The sequence below is a fragment of the Sus scrofa genome, chromosome 14, assembly GCF_054392235.1.
Source record: "Sus scrofa isolate SSC_HxYL_T2T_F1_AM1 chromosome 14, Sscrofa_HxYL_maternal_Yorkshire_Landrace_v2.0, whole genome shotgun sequence".
Taxonomy (NCBI): domain Eukaryota; kingdom Metazoa; phylum Chordata; class Mammalia; order Artiodactyla; family Suidae; genus Sus; species Sus scrofa.
In genome coordinates this window covers 56,335,694-56,357,574 of record NC_139396.1, presented here as the reverse complement: position 1 = coordinate 56,357,574, position 21,881 = coordinate 56,335,694, and the positions used below count along the sequence as shown (strand labels likewise).

Genomic DNA, 21,881 nt, shown 5'->3' with positions numbered 1-21,881 from the left:
CCTCATGGATAATAGTCAAGTTCGTTACTGCCATGACGGGAACTCCCTATGAATTTTTTTACAAGTTATCTTGTGACACCCTCACAGCCACTCTAAGACATAGGCTTTATTAGCTCTATGTTACAGATGAGGTGAATGAGACCAGAGAGATGAAGTAACTTTCCCAGGGTCATACAATCTTGGAGCCAGGATTCGAATCCAGAAAGCCTGATTTTAGAGCCCACACCCATGCTCTTAGCTACTCTGCGGGAAAAATTAGAGTATTATAGGTAAAGCTAAAGTTCCCTTTGACATCCTGGCTCTGACCCTGGTCCCTACCAGCCTTCCCTAGCAAGGAGTTCCAAGGCTGAGGCTGAGGAGGTGGCTCACCCTGAAAGCAGGCAATAATGAGCTGAGCTGTCTGTAGAAAAGTTTACAACATAATTAAACTAAGTTGGTCTGCTTTTCTTTTTTAAATTTGTTTAGGGCCGCACCTGTGGCTCATAGAAGTTCCCAGGCTAGGGGCTGAATCAGAGCCACAGCTGCTGGCTTACACCACAGCCACAGCAACACCAGATCTGAGCAGCATCTATAACCTACACCACAGCTCATGGCAACGCCAGATCCTTAGCCGAGGCCAGGGATCGAACCTGCATCCTCATGGATATTCTTCTGGTTCTTAACCTGCTGAGCCATGATGGGAACTCCTAAGTTGGTCTGTTTTTTACTATCACCATGCACTATCTATTCTAACCCAAGTCAGTGATGAAATAGTCCTCCAAGAGAAAGTATTGTTTCTTTAAGTTCTAAACCATTGCTGCATTACCATTAAGTTTTAATAATAAGCTTCAAATTAGTCCAATTTTATTCCTTATTCTTTCATGAACATAGTGTTCTATGGAAGCTAATTCAGAGACCTCCTCCTCATTAGACATTGGCCTCTGACATAGGCAGACTCAGCTACACCTGGTTGTTTTGAAAGTTCAAATGTTCATAACAGTTTGGAATTGCTCAAAATCATGTTGGGCTCAGTTTCTGTTTCCAACAGGGATTACGGACACCTCTGTCATTCTTTGCCACCATATGGAGTTGTATTTAGAATTAATTTGTGTTTAAAATGTAAAAGAGGGAGTTCCTGTCGTGGCGCAGAAAAAACGAATCTGACTAGGAACCATGAGGTTGCATGTTTGATCCCTCAACTTGCTCACCAGGTTAAGGATCCAGCACTGCCGTGAGCTGTGGTGTAGGTCACAGACATGGCTCAGATCCCACATTGCTATGGCTGGTGGCATAGGCCTGCAGCTGTAGCTCCGATCAGACCCCTAGCCTGGGAACCTCCATATGCCGCAGGTGTGGTCCTAAAAAAAATGTAAAAGAAAAAGAAAAAAAAAAAAAAAAAAAAAAAAAGGGAGTTCCCGTCGTGGTGCAGTGGTTAACGAATCTGACTAGGAACCATGAGGTTGCGGGTTCGCTCCCTGCCCTTGCTCAGTGGGTTAACGATCCGGCGTTGCCGTGAGCTGTGGTGTAGGTTGCAGACGTGGCTCGGATCCCGAGTTGCTGTGGCTCTGGCGTAGGGCGGTGGCTACAGCTCCAATTGGACTCCTAGCCTGGGAACCTCCATATGTCGCGGGGAGCGGCCCAAAGAAATAGCAAAAAAAAAAAAAAAAAAAAAAGTTAAAGAGTGAGATGGAGTACAAATGACTAGATATAATTTTTTTAAGCACAAGTTTTCAGTTCACCCATGATCTTAATGAATTTGACTATACATTTGAATTTGACTATATATTTTATTTATTTTTTTAGGGCTGCACCTGCAGCATACGGAAGTTCCCAGGCAAGGGGTCTAATTGGAACTGTAGCTGCTGGCCTACACCACAGCCACAGCAATACCAGATCCAAGCTGTGCCTGGGACCTACACCACAGTTCACAGCAATGCCTGATCCTTAACCCACTGAGCAAGGCCAGGAATTGAACCTGCATCCTCATGGATACTACTCAATTTATTTCTGCTGAGCCATGATGAGAACTCCCACTGAAATTTATTTTAAAAAAAATGTTGGTTTGAGAACCAAAGAACAATGTGAAGATAATGTTTGTTATAGAATTATTACTGAAAATAATTTTGCCCTGTACAGGTGGGGAGTGTTATAAAATGACCCACTTTAGGCATCAAATATTCTCGATGTTCTTGTTCCCAGAGGAATTTTATGCCATGAGTTTCCTGTGTATCTTTCCGACCTTGCTTTATACTGGTACATACAAATACACATATTGATAAAACATAGATCACATTATTTTGTTGTTTGTTGGCCATACCCAAGGCATACGGACTTTCCGGGGCTAGGGATTAAACCTAAGCCACAGCAGTGACAGTACTGGATCCTTAACTTGCCAAGCCACCAGGGAACTCCTATGTAGTGTTATTTTGGACACATACAAAGATTTAAAGATATGGGAATATTATCACCTTTTATACTTTGTTCAATGACTGTTTCTCACTCTGCAGGATGTGTTTGAGGTCTTGCCATGTGAATTCTTTTTTCTAGACTAGTTCTTTCTTTTAAATTGCTGTATCCATTAAAGAGACAGCATTTTACTCCTGCACTTTCCCCCTGACATTTACTTAGGCTGTTTCCAGGTTTTTGTTTGTTTTTACTATTATAAACAATCTACCTTGGCCTGGAGTTTCTTAGGAGGTGACAAGGTCAGGGGCAGGCAGAGTTTTCAGTTAAAGGATCCCATCAGGCGCCCTCCTGAAGGCTGTCCCAGCCTGTGGTTTCTGACGGTCAAGTCTATTTTCACTCTTGCCCTTTGCCCAACTGCCCAGGCCCAGGCAAGGCCCAGGATGCCTTTCTCATCTCAGGTGGCACCTCCTGCATGGATCCCGTGACCCCGTGGCTGTCACAAACCTGTACCAGAAACCTCGTGATCTGGGCTATTTAGGCAACCTCCTTTGCTCCAACATGCATATCTGTGCGCGCGCGCCCACGCACACCCCCCCACACCCCCCCCCCCACACCCCTGTCTCTTAGTGCCAAAAAGAGGTTTCCCGCCTGGATCGTGTTACTCTGCTCTGTGTTCCCAACCTGGCAGCTGGGACTGGGGATCCCAAGGGCTGTTCTCACCGCCTAACTACACCCATATATATTTTTTCTCTTCCCCTAAACATTCCCCTGGCCCTCACCTATGCCTGTAAGGGACACCAAGCCCGGCTGCCTCCTCTTTTCCTTTTACGTATGTATCTGCTTCCTCAATTAGTTTGTGACATCCTTGAGGGTAGGGACAGAGCCTTGCTCGCTAGGTCCTAGAACATGGCACAAAGTAGGTGCTGGGTCATTTGAGAATTAACAACTGAGAAATAATTATAGGAGCTCTGTGTTGGGTCCTTCCTCTGGGGGGCACCATTCTTCATGTGCATTATCTCCTTCAATCCTCACCTGGCCACAGGATTAGGAGCTGTTATTATTCCTGTGAAGTAGCAATTATCCTTATCTTATGGTTGGGGAAACTAAGGCTCAGAGAGCTTAAGCATATTGCCCAGGCTTTGAACTGGGGTGTCTGCCTGACCTTTGCTGATGATACCCTCTAGACTCTGCCATCTGACTAGGTCAAGTTTGGAAGTTCAGAGTGAGACAGGCACGATCTTCACCCTCAGTTCCTTAGCCATATGAGAAAGTCTTGGACCACCAGCATCTCCTCTCAGGACACTGTGAACATCTCTTATCTGATGTCTTGCTCACTCTGCACTCCCCTCCAGCCAGCCTGATCATCCTGAGACACAAATTAGAATATATTTCCCTTCTTCCTCTTGCTCAGACCCTTTCCTTGCTTCTGCATTGGCATAACTGCTGAAGACTCTGCTAGACCCCCCTTGACCCAGACTGGTTTTTGTCGCCAGCCTCCGGGTCCCAGCCCCAGCCAGTTGCCTTCAGTCTTGCAGTTGGACCTCCCTTCTCCTCACCCCAGGGTCCTTGCACATGCCATGCCCTCTGCCTAGAGCCCTCTTCTAGCCCCATTTCCCTCCCTCTGCTGACTCAACCTTTAAGAGATTAGAGGGAGAACTTTCCCTCTAAGAAGCCCTTTCCTGGTCTCCCCCAGACTACCAACAATGCCCCCCATACTTCAAACACAGCCCCGATCACATTAGATTGTGATGTCTGAAAGCTGGGCTATGAGAGTCATTGTCATGGGTCCTGGCACATAGCAGGTATTCAATTAATTAATTCCACTGAATTATGCTCCCCACCTCGAACCCCACCATCTCTTATTCATATATTGATGTCCTAGCCCCCAGCAGCCCAGAATGTGATTTTATTTGGAAATAGGGTCATCACAGATGTAATTAGTTAAGATGAGGTTCTACTGGAGTGGCATGGGGGGCGGAATTCAATATGACAGGTGTCCTTATAAAAAAATTTCTATGGCCCCTGGCATTTCAGAAGTGGGGTCAGGGTGCCCAGAGATGTCATCAAGACACCTGGTGTCCCCCAGCACTTCCAGGCCTGAGCAAGGGTTGGACCGGGAACATTTGCAGGCTGTCTCTTCCCTCCTTTCTGCTCTGATGCATCGTCTCCCACATTCTGTGGGAGGAGATGACAGAGGGAGACAAAGGCTGGCCAGGGCTCTAATTGACATGAGCTGGTCATTCAGGCGAATTCCCTGTGGGTGGCAGCCAAGCCCCTAGGAGGAAGCCACCCACCTGAGGGGGTCTGATGGCTTTGTATGTGGGAGGATGTTGCAATGAGGCTGTCAGCATGGTGCTTCTCTGCCCATCAAGGTCATGGTAGAGAAGAAACCACTGCTGTATTCCTTCCAGGAGACAAAACCCCTGGGCAACCAATTTCTGATGACTGCATGGCCCACTGGTTGCTCCTATTATTAGACAGTCTCAGAATTCTAGGAACGAGGCTGACCATCTGATAAAGGACGCTCATGCACTGTCATGAAGGGAGTCGTCCTGCTGTTCAGTGACACTGTGAGAGGAGCAGTCCACATGCTGCCACCCAGAGACATCCTACCCTGGGGTGGGGGGTGGGGAGCTTCAGGAGCACTGCTGCTCAGCATGCACCCCACACAGCACGTCCCGAGGCTGGGAGCCAAGCGCACCTCTGTCAGCGTGACGGACACCTCCAAGGTCTTACAGGGTGTCCTGCTGCATCCATTGTGCTGCTGATCTAGAGTGTTGGCACCTTTGAGCTCTGGTCCAACAAAAATGCCCTCTTGCTGCAATGATGTGTGGGGTGCGTGTAATAACATTCATCCTCTCACGTTAGGCGCACAACCATTAGGATTCAATGGACACAGGTTGGAATCCTGGCTCTGCGGCTTACTGAATGATCCTGGGAGAGTAACGTCACCTCTTTGAGCCTCAGTGTCTTCATCTGCAAAATGGAGATCACTTACAGCTGGGGTTACTTTGGTCAAAAAAAAAAAAATGCTAATGCATGTAAGAGGCTTTTATGCTCAGAACTTGGGGAACATCCAAACAGTGGTTGTGGTGGTTGTTTTTATCCATTCACGGAGGTTTTCGAGCATTTTCTCATTTGTCCATGGAGAGGCTTTCAAATCGGATTATCTATGCTTCCTTGGGTTTCACTAAAATGCGAATGTGAGCAACAGCATGGCTTGCATCTTGGCCCTAAGACCAGGGTGTTTTACTGTGGGCCCAACAGTGGTGCATGAACTTTCTGAAACAGCACACACAGTGTGGGGTATAAGTATATTTTTCTTCAGAGAGGGTCTGGCTATTACTGGATGTTCAAAGGGGATCATCCCTGAGAATGCTCTGAGCAGAGTGCTGCTGCCCAAGGGCCAGGAGAAGGGACCACTACGAACTGAGCCTCACTGTGTACCTGGCTGACATCACAAACCTTATTCTAACACAAAGTAGGCACCATCACTCCCATTTTCTAGATGAGGAACCTGAGGCTTGGGGAACACAGTCTGGGAAACGAGCACTGGGCTCGGCCACTTGCCTGTTCCATGGCTGACACAGGCCTGGGACTCCAGCTCAGGACTGTCTGATCCCAAGCTGTGTCCCGTCTTGGGACCGTGCCGCCCTGGGGAATCCCAGCTAGGTACCCCAGCCGGGAAGTGCCCTGGGTCAGGGCCTCAGCTCCAGCTCCACGTGACAGACCTGACCAGGCATAAAGGTATCAGAGACCATGGGGTGACCACCCTCAAGTCCATGGAGAATCCCCATCCCCTCCAGGAGAAAAGAGTTCATTTCCCTCTGCCACACACCCCTGGCATCTGGAGTACCCCACCCTTGGTCCTTCTCCTGAGCTCTGCAACGTGCTACACCATGGCCTTGTAGTTGTTCAAAGCCTGCGTCGAGGAGGCAGGGAGAACTCTGGCTCTGCCACTTATCAGCTATGTGACCCTGAATGTCTTATCTGGTCCCTCAGAGCCTCACCTTCTACATTTATACAGTGAAGCTTATAGCACCTGCCACACATGAGAGGGTATCCTATTTTTCTTGTACTTTTCTTGTATTTTCTTTCTCCATCTTTGTCCTATACTCCTAGGAGTATGAACTCAATACAGGGCAGCAATGTTGACTGCTGTGGCCACTGTGTTATCAGCTGAGTGCGTGTTGACCTCTACCACTTCCCACTTTTTTTTTTTTTTTTTTTTTTAAGGGCTGGCGGTACGTAGAAGTTCCTGGGCTAGGGGTTGAGTCAGAGCTGTAGCTGCCAGCCCACGTCACAGCCACAGCAACACTGGATCTGAGTAGCATCTGTGACTTATGCTGCAGCTTACATCTACGCTGGATCCTTAACCCACTGAGCAAGGCCAGGGATGGAGCCTGCATTTTCACAGACACTGACCTGTCCTTAACCTGCTGAGCCACAAGAGGAACGCCATTTCCCCCACATTTTAAGCTCCAGGAAGGCAATGGTTGTTTATCTCCACATCCCTGGCATCAGCCATGGTTGCTGGAGCCTCATATATCCTTAGGAAATGTTTGTTGCGGAACAATAAATTTGAACAAAAGGGAGAGTCCTGCTTTGATAGTTAACATCCCAAATTCAGAGCCCCAAAGGCACTTTATAAAAGCACAGCCTCCAGGAAGATTCAGAGACATTTTTGAGTGAACTATCCCTCATGGATTACTGGGGAGAGCTGGGGAAAGTTGGGACATGAGCTTAACTGCAAGGCTACATGCAATAGAGCCAAGTCATCCCATAGCCCGTGTTTTGATGTCTCTATCAACAACAGAGTTTTAGGATGAAACAAATATGAAGCTTGTTCCCTGTGGTATTTCTTATTTATATACACTTTCATCAGGGATTAAAAAATCATTTACCTTCCATCTTTCCAACTGCAAGCCTTTTTACCCATGTACATATCTATCCATCCTTCCAGTTTTCCATCCATCTATCTATCCACCCATCCAAATATCCATCCAAACATTGAACTATCTGTCTGTCTATTAATCGATTCATCCATCTCTTGATTCATCCCTCTCTTGATCCATCTATTTATGCCTCTATTAGTACATCTATCAAAACACACACCCATCATAAATATATTTATCAAATACTTTGCAGCTTCCAGGTACTGTGCTAGACATTGTTGTGACTTAACACCGAATAACCTATGGATCCCTCCTTCGAGGAATTTACATGCCAGAGGGAGAGACAATAAATAAATAGGTAATCTTGATTCACAATATGGGGTACAGTGGGTGCATACAAGAGTCTGTGAAAAGACACAAAACATAGGAGGGTCTGGTAAGTTTTCCTGGCAGAGGTGATGTCTTAGTGGAGGCAGGAAGGACTGTGGGGAGTGGGATGCTCTGTGGGAAGATGGGCCTTCCATGCAGAAGGAACAGCATGTGCAAAGGTGAGGGCAAGGGCAAGAGGAAGTGTGCTGAGCTGGGGCACCTGTAAGTGGTTCAGTCCAGACAGATGGGAAGTGAAGCTGGGAGGAGTGAGAGAGTTGGTGCAAGTCCAGGGCCTAGGGTTACATCTGGACTTTGTCCCAAGAAACTGGGAAGCCTTGGATGGATGTAAAGAGGCTTGAGTGAAGAGAAAGGCTTTAGAAAGTTCTCTCTCAAAGGAAATGGATTCCCTTTTCGGACAGAAAGGGCACATGGGAAGCAAGTCATCAAACTCAGTCAGGAATGATTCAAAAAAGCCTTCTTCCTTCTGAAATATGGTCTTGCCGTCTCCCTTCCCAGAACCACTTTATGCCTAGCTGAAAATCCAGTGATCCTGGCAGGAGGGGAGATAATGGTTCAGACAGTCATTAACATTCTCCTCTAAGAGGCTTCCTTGAAGCTCTAATGGGAAGTTCAGACCCCAAGTCAAGAGGAGAATTTCTATAGCACGTAATTATGGGCAGCAATGTCCTTTGCTTAGTCAGTAGGGATAGGCTTGCATTCTATCCGCCCCTCCCCTCCCCTGGCTATGGTGGTGGCTGGGGGCTTGCTGTCCAGATGGTTAGGGGGTACCTACTAAGAGCCAAGGGGCAGAGCATAGGCCACAGACTTCCTGCCACCTACTAGGTGCCAAACACTGTAGTTGGCTACAAGACAAACTAAACCAGGTCCCAACTTTCCAGAAACTTATATTAGGTAGAAGGTACCTGTGCATAGAGTGAGTTGTCACCATCAATTAGGCAGGACAAGGGGGAGAAGAAAGGAAGGTAGAACGTCAACATCTCATCTGAAATAGTTGCAGAGTCAAAATGCACCGTCTGTGCTTGATGGACTAAGAAATAAAAGTGGAAGGCATTTCTTAAAGTTGCCAAGGTAACCAAGGTGGAACTAAAAATAATTATAGACTTATACTGGGAGGACAGGGTGGGAAATGTCCATAGATGAGGCCTAAGTTCCGTAAATCAATGAATGTCAAGTATATGGATAGGAGAGTTGGTGATAACCACAGAGGAAACAGCCAGAAGACATCGGAACAGTAACCTTTGGAAAGCAGGCTGAGGGTAGGAAGGAGTGAGGAACTGCTTCCCGATGCAAGGCTTGCTCCCTTATTTGATTATTTTTCAACCATGTGTATGTTCTTAGATAAATGAATTTCAGCATTCACATGGAAAGGAATCTTAGCTTAGTAGAGTCAATGGCAAAAGCCAAATGTGGGGCACAGGCAGTTAACACCGTTGGATTTGGAGCAAAGTGTCTCTGGATGCAATTCAGATGGGTGGTAACCTTGGGTGGGAAAAAATAATTCCATCTTTATTTTATTAACCTCTCACTGAAAGTTAGCACTTGCTTTCCCTGCGAATACAGAGAAAAAGCCATGCTGGTGTCATCAGACCTGTGTTTTTAACCACTAATCGAAATCATAGGCATTTTCACTTCACTTCACAATGGTGGCAAATATCTCGAAATACCTAGGTTCATCACTCCTTCAAAATCACTTTATGTTAGACTCACATCTACTCTTTAATTCTAAAAAAGAAACATAAAGAGTCCCATATCACATTTGTGTTTTTTTAAAAAATACATTTTGGGTAACTGTATCTCGATATAATGGGTTCCTTTGCAATCCTGGGTGTTATTATTACTTTTTAATGCCTTGAAAAACATTCCTCTGCAAAGGGGTGTATGGGTTTCACCAGATGGCCAAGAGGTATATGATGTGAGATAGGCTGGAAAGCTTTAGAGAAAGGAGGGCATCTGGGGGTGAAGGCATTTGATAAAATCTTCCCAGGCAGAGAGCAAGACCTATAGGTTGAGGCAAGCTGGTACCCAGGTTGATGGAGAGACAAATGGAGGGTGCTGATGAAGGGATGCTGGTGATGGCTCAGTGGTACCATCACAATGACAGCAGCGACGGAGGCTGTAAATTACTGAGATCACAAGGTTCCAGACCTTTGCAAGTGTTTGACCTTGACAGTAACCGTAAGAAGATACTAATGCAATTTCTCTTTTAAAGCCAAGGAAACAGAGCTGGCGTCATGTTTAGGGGCTAGTCTGAGGTCCCATAGCTGGCAAGTCATAGAGCTAGAATTCAGACTAGGATCTGCCGGATGCCTCAGCTTGTCCCCTGACTTGTTTGTCTATACTGCTAAGTATGGGGAAGATCTCATTTAACCGACAAAGAAACCAAGGTGGGGACAAATGGAGTGAAGCCAAGCCCAAGACCCCAGCATGCCAGGGAAAAGCCAGCTGAGGATTTTTCCTTGACTGCTTTCCTGCTAATTCCTTCCTCTCCCCTCCTGGCATGCCATGGCTCTGGGAAGCTCCAGGAACCCTGTGCCAGTTCTTTGGGCATCACCATCAAAGCTCAAATCCTGCCTAATCTTCCTTTAGCCCATCACTGACATTCCTTCCCATTTTAGCCTTTGGAGCCTCCTGGCATTAAATCTTAATGCCCTCATAACTTCCTAATTGGGCTCCCTAACTCGAAGGCACACTGTCCCCCTGTCCAATCAGTAGATGCACCCAAACTTAAGTTCCTGAAATTGGGGCCTCACTGAGGATTCTTAAAACACTGAGTGTGTTAGAAGTGTTATCGTGTTTCTCTTTGTAGGATGTTTTACCATCAGCCTTTCTGAGATTTGCTGATAATTGTCTTATCACTAAGACTTGCCACATGATTCCAGTGGCTGTTCTGTGATGATGGCAACTGGGCTGAGCTGTCCTGCTTTAATTACTGCACAGGAACAAGAAAGGTCGTGGATGTAACACAGAAATGATTCTCTTCATGCCTGGCAAAGGCCGATGGTGGGAATACCATGCTGTACGGACAGAGGACTTGTGGTGGTATGCGGACAGTGTGAAGGGAAAACAAGTCAGGGCCAGATGGGGAAGTGACTGGGGGACCCCAAAAGGCCCTTGGGGCCATGCATCACCCACTCACACAGCCAACAGAACTTCACTCCAGCCATTTCATACATGTTTTTGAATTTGAGTTTGATTTGTTTTGCGATTGGGGTAGTATTCAATGATGAGTGGATTTGCTCTGGTTTTATAGGGATATGAGCATAAAGAATGCGTACCTTTTTTTTTTTTGGCTGGAACCCATTTAAGCAGTACTATAATAAAAATATTTTATGACAACATTGAGAGGGAACATCTGGGGGAATAGGTGCCCTTAAAAATGTTCCATGTTTGTGGAAACAACCCAAATGTCCATCAACAGATGATTGGATTCAGAAGATGTGGTATATATACACAATGGAATACTACTCAGCCATAAAAAAGAATGACATAATGCCATTTGCAGCAACATGGATGGAACTAGAGAATCTCATACTAACTGAAATGAGCCAGAAAGACAAAGACAAATACCATATGATATCACTTATAACTGGAATCTAATATCCAGCACAAATGAACATCTCCTCAGAAAAGAAAATCATGGACTTGGAGAAAAGACTTGTGGCTGCCTGATGGGAGGGGGAGGGAGTGGGAGGGATCGGGAGCTTGGGCTTATCAGATACAACTTAGAATAGATTTACAAGCAGATCCTGCTGAGTAGCATTGAGAACTTTGTCTAGATACTCATGTTGCAACAGAAGAAAGGGTGGGGGAAAAATGTAATTGTAATGTATACATGTAAGGATAACTTGATCCCCTTGCTGTACAGTGGGAAAAAAAAATGTTCCATGTTTGAAGGACATTGATCTGTATGTTGTCATTTTTTGGTTTGTTTGTTTTAGTTTTCCTTTTTCATGTATTTATATTGTTTGTTTTTACTGAAGTATAGTTGATTTACAATGTTGTGTTAGTTTCAGGTGGACAGCAAAATTATATATACATATCTATCCTTTTTCAGATTCTTTTCCACTATACTTTATTACAAGATATTGAATATGATTCCCCATGCTATACAGTAGGTCCTTGTTGTTATCTGTTTTCTATATAGTAGTTTGTATCTGTTAATCCCAAACTTCTAATTTATCCTTCTCCTCTTTCCGCTTTCATAGCCATAAGTTTGTTATCTATGTCTGTCTTTTTCTGTTTTGTAAATAAGTTCATTGGTATCATTTTTTAGATTCCACATGAAAGTGATATGGGCTATTTTTCTCTGTCTGATTTATGTCACTTAGTCTGATAAACTCTAGCTCCATCCATGTTGTGGCAAATGGCATGATTTCATTCTTTTTATTATATGCTATCATTTTGCAGGCTGCACCCACAGCTCAAAAATTGCTGCTCACTTAGGACAGATACTTCCGATACTTCACTGGCTCTGTATCCTGCAGTCTCCTTACACAGGCCCTTCACTCCAGCCAGACAGGTTGATTTAATAATCTTCAACCAGTCTATGCCAGTTTCCAGCAATGGCAGGTAAAGGTGGGGTGTGCCAGTGGCTCAAACCAGCACCTCAAACTCTGACTAGTACCTGATAAATGGTGACCGCTACTAACACCAGCATCATTGCTATCTCATGGGGCTGATGGAAGAGACAGAAAGTAGGATAAAAACATCCTTTCCTGATATTCCTGTCTCTGTCTCTCACAAACTGGCCAGGAGAATACAAGGGAAATGGAGATGAAGGTGTCTGCCAGAGTGAAGAAACACTTGCGAAGGAGACGTGAGGGGCTCCATGATGCTGTGGGAAAGAACAGTCTGGACTGGAAAACCTACAGTCTTGGCTGGGGGTTAGGGGGAAGGCGCAGTGCTGTGTGACCTTGGACAAGCTACCTAACCTCTCTGAGCCTCTGGGTTTCAATAAGAGGACAAAGGATCATCCCAGCCTCACCCACTGCACAGAGCAGGTGGGAGGCTGGTGAGGGCAGGGATGCCAAAGGAGGCAGTGACAGCAACAAGAAAGGCTATTATTTTATCTCTAGAGTAATAGTGACAAGGTACAGGGTCAGAGAGACGCTCTGAGAGTCAGAGAAACAGAGAGAGACAGAAAGGGAGAGTCCTCTCCCCAAGGCTAACTCAGGTACCATCCCCAAGGGCTTTCACTTCCAGTTCCTGCCCTCAGCTGGGTTCAGCTCATACAGACTTCCTGGGGCTGCCTTGCTGGCAGCTGAGCTCCCAGTTGGGGAGCCTGGAAGGATCAATCATAGCCTCCTGGAAGCAGAACCTGTGTGGGGGAAGGGAATTGGCTGCCTGGAGTGGTGGTGCCCACAGTTGGGCAGTGCTAAGCTCAGACCACGCCACTGGGGCCTGGAGCTCAGCACTGACCATCAGGTCCTCAGAATGCGAGAGTCCCCACTTCTTATATCTTCCATAGGCAGCTGGCGGGGAGGCCCAAGGATGAGTAGGAACACTGATTGCGGATATTAGCTAATATGCAAGATCAAGTGGGCAGAAGGATGCATTGTGTTTCCTGAATCTGTGGGACTTGTTGGCCAATGGCAGTGCTGGCTTCCTTAAGACTGAGTTTGTGTTCTCTGCTTTGGGGTTTGACTCTTTCAAAATATTTGGTCTTTTATTTGAGATTGTTTGTTTTTCTTTGTAAGCAGCAAATATCTCTTTATAATGCATTGTTCCAGGGGAATCATGGTGAACCTTTACAAGCCCATTTTCCCCCTTCCTCACTGTATTTTCTTGAATAGTGAGCTCCACATTGATTTAAACATTTTTTATAAGAATCTTCCTCTTAATTGCAAAGTGATTTTTCAAATGCAGTTTGGCGGGGGAGAGGGGGCGAGGGATTTGTTCACGTCACAGAGTCATTCACTCCTAATGAAGTGGAAGGGAAGTGGAACCAGGAGAGCCACAGGATTAAAAAAAAGAAAGAATAGAATCAAAGGAGAAAAATAGTATAATGGATGAGTGTGGGCTCCGAATAGGCATCTTGTTACATGTGGAGCTGGAAGAGATAGGGAGTAACCAGAGCCAGGATCGCACCAAAGACCTAGTCCTAGGGCTAAAAGGCCTGGCCTCCATCTCCCTCTGGGCCCGGGGGCCTCAGTTGCCACATCTGCGGAATGGGATGAAGCCATCTTTCCAGGGCTGCCAGGAGGGCCCAGGGAACAATGAAGGAAGGGGAACGTGCAGGCTGCAGGTGAGATGCACACTTGAGGTGGGCTTCTTACACACGTGGCGGAACGGGGGTCACACTAAAGGGGCCTCAGGACTCTCTAGCTCTCAGCATCCAGGAGCTGATGAAAATACATTGACTCAGGTACCCACTCACAGGTATGGACACCTACACCCACGTGCACACACACAGGTATACACACCCCTCACACACCCTTATGTGTGCCCATGTAGGCAAGCTCATTCATACACACCCTCACACACCCATCTGTGTTTCGTTACACCCACCCCCTCACACGCCCACATATACACCATTAAATACACACAGCCTCTGTGTGTATCCCTGCAACGCCTCTCTCTCTCTCTCTCTCTCTCACACACACACACACACACACACACACACACTCTCACAGGGGCTTCCTCACACACACAATTTTACACCTCCTCTACACTTTCTCACACACATGCACTTAAACACATTCTAGGAGACATATGAACCCTCATACATACACCCTCACATCCGCCCCTTATTTTTGCATATAGAGACCCCAAATCCCTCACACACAGCCCCCACACACACCCTCACAATACCCATCCTCAAACACACACCCTCACACACACACACAGCCTCATAGCCACACACACCCCCTCACACACACCATCACACACACACATCCCCTTGACGCCACACACTCCCATTCCTGCACATAGGTCCCCACAATCCCTCTCACACACACAGCCCTCATAACCCTCTAATACATACACACCCCCACCCTCGCCAACGTCCCTCTGATACCCCCTCATCCACATGTGCACCTGCCCCTTCCCACCATCCTCCAAATACAGCCCTGCACACACAGCCCCGCACACACCAGGTCTTCCATTACACCTTCGCTCCCTGCCTCCACGCCACCCCCCTTCCCAGCCAAGCTCTGGTTGAAAGCAGAGCGGATTTTGTGTGCCCCCTGCCCCCCTGCCCCCGTGAGCTCATGCCTTCAAGGACCTGCCACCAGGCCTTTGCCATGGACACTCAGAAAGTGCCCAAATCTTTACTCCCCCTGACCCTTCAGCCCTGTCCCTCTTTTGGTCCCTTGTCCTTGGCTTTGATGATGACCCCCCACCAGGAGCTAGTGGGTTCCACGTGAGATTAGGGATCCTTTCTGTCTTATTTACAAATGCATCCTCAGAGCCTGGCACATAGTTGGAATTCAAGAAATATTTGTTGAATGGATGAATAAATGAATGAGGGTGAAATACCAAGGGAAGGGGAGGGTCTGCTCAGCCCAGGGCTCTGGGCTCTGGAAGTGGAGCCTGGGCACAGCCTAGGGGGCCTGCCCCTCTTGGTTAGTTCCAGGGCCCTCCGGAGCCATCCTGGCACAGTTCACACACATCCCATCTTTGTCTCTGCCTGAAGGACCCACAGTACTGACGCTACTGAGGATCTGCCGATGGCAACCGTGTCTGGCTCACATTGTCCTGGAGTCTCCCAGGTCCCTCTGGAGTTTGCAGGTCAGGACCCAGCTTCCGAGGGAGCACAGTGCCATAAATCCAACCCTGCCTCCATTCACCAGCTTGGCCCTCTGCACTGTCCCAGTACATACTGGTGCCGGGAACCGGACTACTCCATTCACATGCCAACCATTCCAGAAGGGAGGCTCAAGTAGCACCTGCAGCCTAGAGCTGACCAAACAGAGGCTCGAGGAGTGAAGTAACAGGCCCCAGGCCAATACCTGGCACGTGGCAGTGCTAGGATTTGAACCCAGGCCCTAGATTCCTCGAGGCCACAGTTCCCTGACTTCCCACACTGTGTCTGCTGTCCCCTCACGAGATCCCCCCACCCTCTGAGCTTCTCCATGGGGTCAAGGCACCTTCCATACTGCCCTTATCTGCCCTCTGCCTGCCTCCCCACTGGACCAGGAACTACTCAGATCCCCTCTGTGTGGCAATGTGCCTGCTCCCCAGCTACTGATCTTTTTATCCTGGAGAATTGCCTTTCATAGGGAAGCTGGCTTGACACCCCTTGCCCTAGCTGGGGACACCTGGACCCGGTGACTGGCTGACATGGGGATAGTCAAGCCTTGCCCCCTTGCCTCAAGGTGGCTTCAACTCTGCAGTGCAGCTCACACTCCAGAGCCCCCCACAGGATCAGCTGAGCATCTCCAGCTGAGCCCCTTCTGCTGCCCTCTCCTGCTTCCCTCGATCTTCCTTGCTAGAAAGCACTCCCTCCACTCATTAATATTTGTAACCTCCAGATCCAAGACCAAGTCACTTGGATAGTGGGAATGTCAAGTGTCCTTTTTGAAGGAACAAGACATTTCTCCTGCCCTCCATGCAAAGGCTCTGCTCTGATCACATGGGCCTCCTCGGTCAGGCGCAGCGAATCAGTTCTCAGCCAAGGGCAGGAGCGTGGTTTATCATAGCCACGACTCCATCCCTTGGGCCTTGGCCAATGCCTGGCACAGAGCAGGAGCTTAGTCGATATTTGTTGAGTGAGTGAATAAATGTATGAATCAATGCATCAATGAGTGATGGCCTTAATCCCCCCCTGCCCAGATCCTGCCTTTCTCCAAAGCTTCAAGGCAGCCTCAGCCCTCACCTGCCAGGTAACCTCACCTGCCAGGTCTCCTCACCTGCCATGTTCGCCCTGCCTGGCTTTGACCTCACACCAGAATGCTTTGCCAGCCACCCACACACCCTCAGGGTTCATCAAGGGACCTTGGGACCTCCCTCAAGGGCAGGGGATCAGAGGGAGCTTGGGCTGGGTTGGACAGCTCTGGTCCAATCTATTTCTGTGAGGTTTTGTTTGGACAAAGGTGCTCTGTGGCTGCAAAGACTAGGAAGCTCTTTGCCGTCTTGCATTTTTTTTTTTCTTTTTGCTATTTCTTTGGGCCGCTCCCGCGGCATATGGAGGTTCCCAGGCTAGGGGTCTAATCGGAGCTGTAGCCACTGGCCTACGCCAGAGCCACAGCAACGCAGGATCCGAGCCGCGTCTGCAACCTACACCACAGCTCACGGCAACGCCGGATCGTTAACCCACTGAGCAAGGGCAGGGACCGAACCCGCAACCTCATGGTTCCTAGTCGGATTCGTTAACCACTGCGCCACGACGGGAACTCCCCGTCTTGCATTTTATACCTTCCCCACTCACCCTCTTCATGAGGGTACAGGCCTTGTCACACTGCCCCACCCAATCTTGTTTGTGGATGTCCTGCTCACATCTCCATTAGAGGGGAACCCCTTGAGAGCTCTAGCCTAGAGGTCAAAAGCTCAGGCTTTGGAGTTAGGCCATAGGCAGGCTAGGAAGACCCTCACAGTCTCAGTTTCTGCAGCTGTAAAATGGAGAAGTAATAGGATTACCACCTAATGTGGGTGAGAATTCAAAAATGAACCATGTACTATGCTAAGCACCGTGCCTGGCTCATGGTAAAGGATAAGTGGTACCTTCCAGGATTTATTAATTACCTGAGCAAGTGCCTTGGGCATACTTGGTAATTAATCACCCAAATTATCATACTTTCTTTTGGAAAAGGAAGTTAGAGCATGGATGTGTGTAAAGCTCATCTGGATATTCCCCAGAGGCCTAAGAGGCTACACATGGTCACAATCGCTGGGCTCTAGTGAGAGTCACCAATTCCAGGTGGACACTGGGGACATTCTAAGTGGCAGCTGCATGGCTAATGGGGTCCTTAGGCCTTGCTGCAAAAGGCCCAGAGAAGGGACCCCAATGTTCTGCTTCTTAGGCATCTGGCTTTCTTCCAGATCCAGGCTCATTGTGTACAGACAGCAAGGAAAGTTGGAAGAGATGATGATTTCTCATTTCCCACATTCACTGGTGTAACTGCAGCAGCCAGCACAGTGCTGGGTGCATGGCAGATGGTCCATAAATATTGTGGGGTGAAGGAATGAATAAAGCAACAAAGGATTGAATGAATGAATTTGAAATCTACCATGGGATATTTCCGCACATAGTCTAAGAGTGTATCAATTGATATTTTTGAGTGAATGAACACATTCTAGGGTCACACGCATAGTCCCAGTTCTGAGCCCAGGTTCTAGCCCAGAGGAAGCCTGCGATAAATATTTATGGAGGAAATGAACTAGATCCAGTCTTTCCCAGAAAGCAGCTGAGCTTCAGCTGTGATCGCCTCCGCCCTCTTCCCCACTCACCCAGACCTGCAGACTCATGCGTTCCAGGGACCAAGCCTTCAAATCCCAGCCACTGGGAAGGGGTTAGCCAGGAAGCAGGGTGCACAATTGGGAGACCATCTAGCTGGCTCGCCAGGGAGCTCATGGGTGCTTCCCTGGGGAAACACAGCCTCCCCACCCCTGTGGAGTAAGCTGGCAAGAGCAGATTGCAATGAATGATCCAGGGACACTGCCAGGGAGCCCCTGTCTGCACAGCACTGGCATCGATACAACCTCACATGTACACACAGATGGGGACATGTGGCTGTGCACTGCTAGCCACAGGGCTCTCTGTCCACAACCCATCCTTCCTCCCGGCCTCCGTGTTAGAGCCATGGTCCAGAGTGGGCTCCAGCGATTCACATGGGTTACCCTGCCCACCTCCCAAAGGCACCCACATGGCACAAGCACGTGGATACACACAGCACCGCTCCATCTCCCCAGGACCTGCCATCCTGTCCCAAACACACCTTGCCTCTGCTCCCAGCAGGCAGAGGTCACAGACCACCCAAGTGGTACCACCAAGAGATAATGCCATCTGTCACAAGGGACCCTTTTCGTGGATAACAGAACCCCTATTAGTCAGGAACTGGGGCTCAGTTCAGAGTGTGGGCCCAGAGACAAATCATGTCACCATATTGCTTGGAGAACCTGGAGCTGTCCCTCTCTCTGAACCCCCAAGTCTGTGTCATGGGGAGGCAGCTGCCCCTTCCTCTATCTCCTCTGGGGCTGATGCTCCCCCAGGAACCGGGGGCTGGCTAAGGCCCTGCAGAGCTGCCCAGCCTGCACGCTGGACCGGCATCCCCAGAATCATCTGTTGATCCTAGGCTGGGGCCCTGCTTGGCTCTTGGCCGTGCTCCCGGCCACGTGGCACCCTGAAGCCAGAAACCTTCCCCTGAGCCCCAGCCCCCGGGGCAGCAGCCTCCCCGCACCTGCTTCCTGCAGGGGTCTCATGCCAGCCAGCCAGACGCAGCCACCCCACAGCGTGAGTGGGCGGTTGGAGGAACAGGGCTTTGGTGACCAGACAGGTCGCACAGAGAGCTGGTTCCTTCAGGGTAAGGAGGAGAGGCTGGGGCCGGAGAGCCTCCACCTGCACCCACGGCCCTCTATTCCCCAAGAGGTCCCCACCTTCCAGGGGTGGCCCCTGTGGCTGCAGGACCCCGGGAGAGGACACTAGGCCGGCATTTGGTCCCCTCGGGTAGCCTCCTGGTCAAGCAGAGGCGAAGCGGTCGGGGATGCTGGGAAGACCTGTAACGCCCCCGGAGAGCAGAGCTCATGCCGAGCCCCCTCCCCACCATGGCCAAGCCAGGGAGCAGAGCTCCTGCTCAGGTACTCACCGGCTCCAGCGAGGAGGCCTCCCCCTGGCGCGGTGGCAGGCACCCTGTCTTAGGCCGTGCTCCCCATCTGGAGAGGCCGGCGGCACTAATCAGCTGCCCAGCGTGGTGCGGCCGAGTGGCTGGGGTTTAATTGACACCAGGTGGCCCCTCCCCAGGGGCAGGCTGGGAGGCGGCTCTGCGGGGGGCTGGGAGGCCAAACCCTGGGCAGGGGGGCTGCACCCAGGCCCGGCCGGTTCAGGCCTCCCTGGGGAAGACCGGGGCGGTCAGGCAGCTGCCGGCCACCCCACCCCTCCTCGCCTGCCAGCCGCTTCCATCGCACACTCAGCCCTGCTTCCCCAGGCTCTGACCTTTCTTTCATTTCAGAGGCAGCAGTGGCAGTGAGAGCGTCTGCCCAGGAGGAGGGTGGCTCAAGTTTCCCCCTAGCTGGCTGGGGACAGCCAACGTGTATGCGCTGGGTCTGCAGTGGCCAGGCTGGGCCTGCAGAATCCTGAGGATGGCCATGCACTGCGGTTGTAAAGGATCCCCGGGACCATCTTTTATTGAACACTTACTATGTGCCAAGCCCTGCACGCTGCCCACATTCTCCCCCATTAACTTGAGCCCCAAGAGGTGGCTATTTATTAACCCCACTTAGCAGATGAAAAAACCGAGGCTCAGAGAAGCTAAGCTTCTTCCGTAAGGTCACACAGCAAGAGAAACACCAAGTCAGGGATTGTAACCACCACCTGCACAGTAAGGCATCATTTTTTAGATAGGGAAACTGAGGCTCAGAGACAGGAAGTCAGTTCTCAAGGTCATACAGCAAAGTGTGGGATGTGGACTTGCTACCAGACATATTGGGCTAGGCTGCCTGGAAAAAGTCTATGTTTGTGCTTTTTCTCTGGACCCACATGAGTCCCTGCTTGTATTGGGGCTCCAAGTTTGAGCCATAGCTGGGATTTAAGGGAAAGAACACTGGACACGGAGTCAGAAGACTTGTGCTGAACTTGCTGTGTGACCTTGAGGACATTACTCTACCTCTCTGGGCATTGCTGAAGCCGCAGTGAACACTAAATGGGACACCATGTTGAAAGGGCTTTGTGACTGAGACACACAGGGCAGGATTGGGGAGTGCCTATACTGCCCTGGTACACCTTCCCAGACACCACCACCCCACCCTACCCCTGCCCTCACAGGGGAGGGGGAGCAGCAGGACCAGGCATTTAAGAGCCTACACAGGCTCTGCAATCACACAGATATGGTTCAATCCCTGGCTTTTCCTCACCAACTGCTTGACTTCAGAGATCACTTCCCTTCTCGGGGGCTCAATTTCTCATTTCTAAGACGTGCTAATGAGCACTGCCTCCCTGCCTGGGCTGTGTGAGGATAAATGAGAAAACAGCCAGCACCTGCCTCTTCACTCAATAACATTCATTAAGCACCTACTATGTGTGGGTCACTGCATTGGGCACACAACGGTGGACAAAATGGAGTCAGTCCGTGCCCTGGTGATGGAGACAGACAATAAATTAAAACAAAAGTATACGTGTAATTCCTTGCAGAATGTCCTTAAAAAGTAGACGGAGCTATTGTTTATGCACTTACTCAGTAAAAGAAATTGTTGGGCACCTGTTATGTGCCACATGCTGTTAGAGGCACTGGGCATATAGGGAGTGAAGAATGCGGATGAGGCACTGTTCACAGAGAGGTGACAATTTCTGATAGTGAACTAATAGTGTCTAACAGACAATGACAATTTCTAATAGTGAACTGTGACAATACATAGCAGTGATGACGATGATAATACCCTTCTCAGGCAGGACAGGACCCTCCCACACTGTGTGTCTTGGTTTCCTCTCTGGTAGAATAACATGCCTCTCCGCTGGCTCTGCCCCTCCAGGAGCTCCAAGGTGGAGCGTACCATTCCAGAATGTTCTTAAGTCTAATGCTGAGTGAGCCTCATGGGCTCCTTTTGGTCTGATTTAAGGGCACTCTGGCAGGCAGCTCATCCCCCTGGCCCAGCCCCAGACCCCACGTGGGTTGGAAGAAGTTGAACCTGTGACTCAGCCAGCCTGGCTTGTCAGGCTGAGAAGGAAGCAGGCAGGTGGCTGGGCTGTCAGCCACGGGGCCCTCCTGAGCCAGACATGGGACAGGTGCCCAGGGTACAGACTGGGGCCTCAGGATGACAAGGGAAGGGCTCTGAGCTCAGGTGACTGCACCCCAGCCCCTGCTGGTGAATCTCACTACTGAAGAGAACATTCTAATAAGAAACGGTGAGAAATCACAGAGTGGACTACCTTGTGAGGGAATGAGCTCCCCATCAATTAAAGGATTCCAGAAGGATGCTGTTAAGGGGACTCCAGAAATGGGGATAGTGTTCTAGAAAAGCCACTTTCTTGGCAGGGGGGGTGAGGGCTGCATCTGTGGCATATGGAAATTCCCAGGCTAGGGGTCTAATCAGAGCTGCAGCTGCCAGCCTACACCACAGCCC

General features: G+C 49.2%; 1 protein-coding gene across 3 annotated transcripts in view; it reads right to left on the bottom strand.

Annotated features, from left to right (window-relative positions):
* The window catches only part of NOS1 (nitric oxide synthase 1), a 188,654-nt gene extending 169,144 nt beyond the window's left edge, over nucleotides 1-19,510 (bottom strand). For all 3 annotated transcript variants that reach the window (XM_021072695.2, XM_084994184.1, XM_084994188.1), the window contains exon 1: nucleotides 19,412-19,510. The gene's annotated coding sequence lies outside the window, so the exon portion shown is untranslated. The remainder of the gene's footprint in view (nucleotides 1-19,411) is intronic.
* Nucleotides 19,511-21,881: the final 2,371 nt, after the last annotated feature.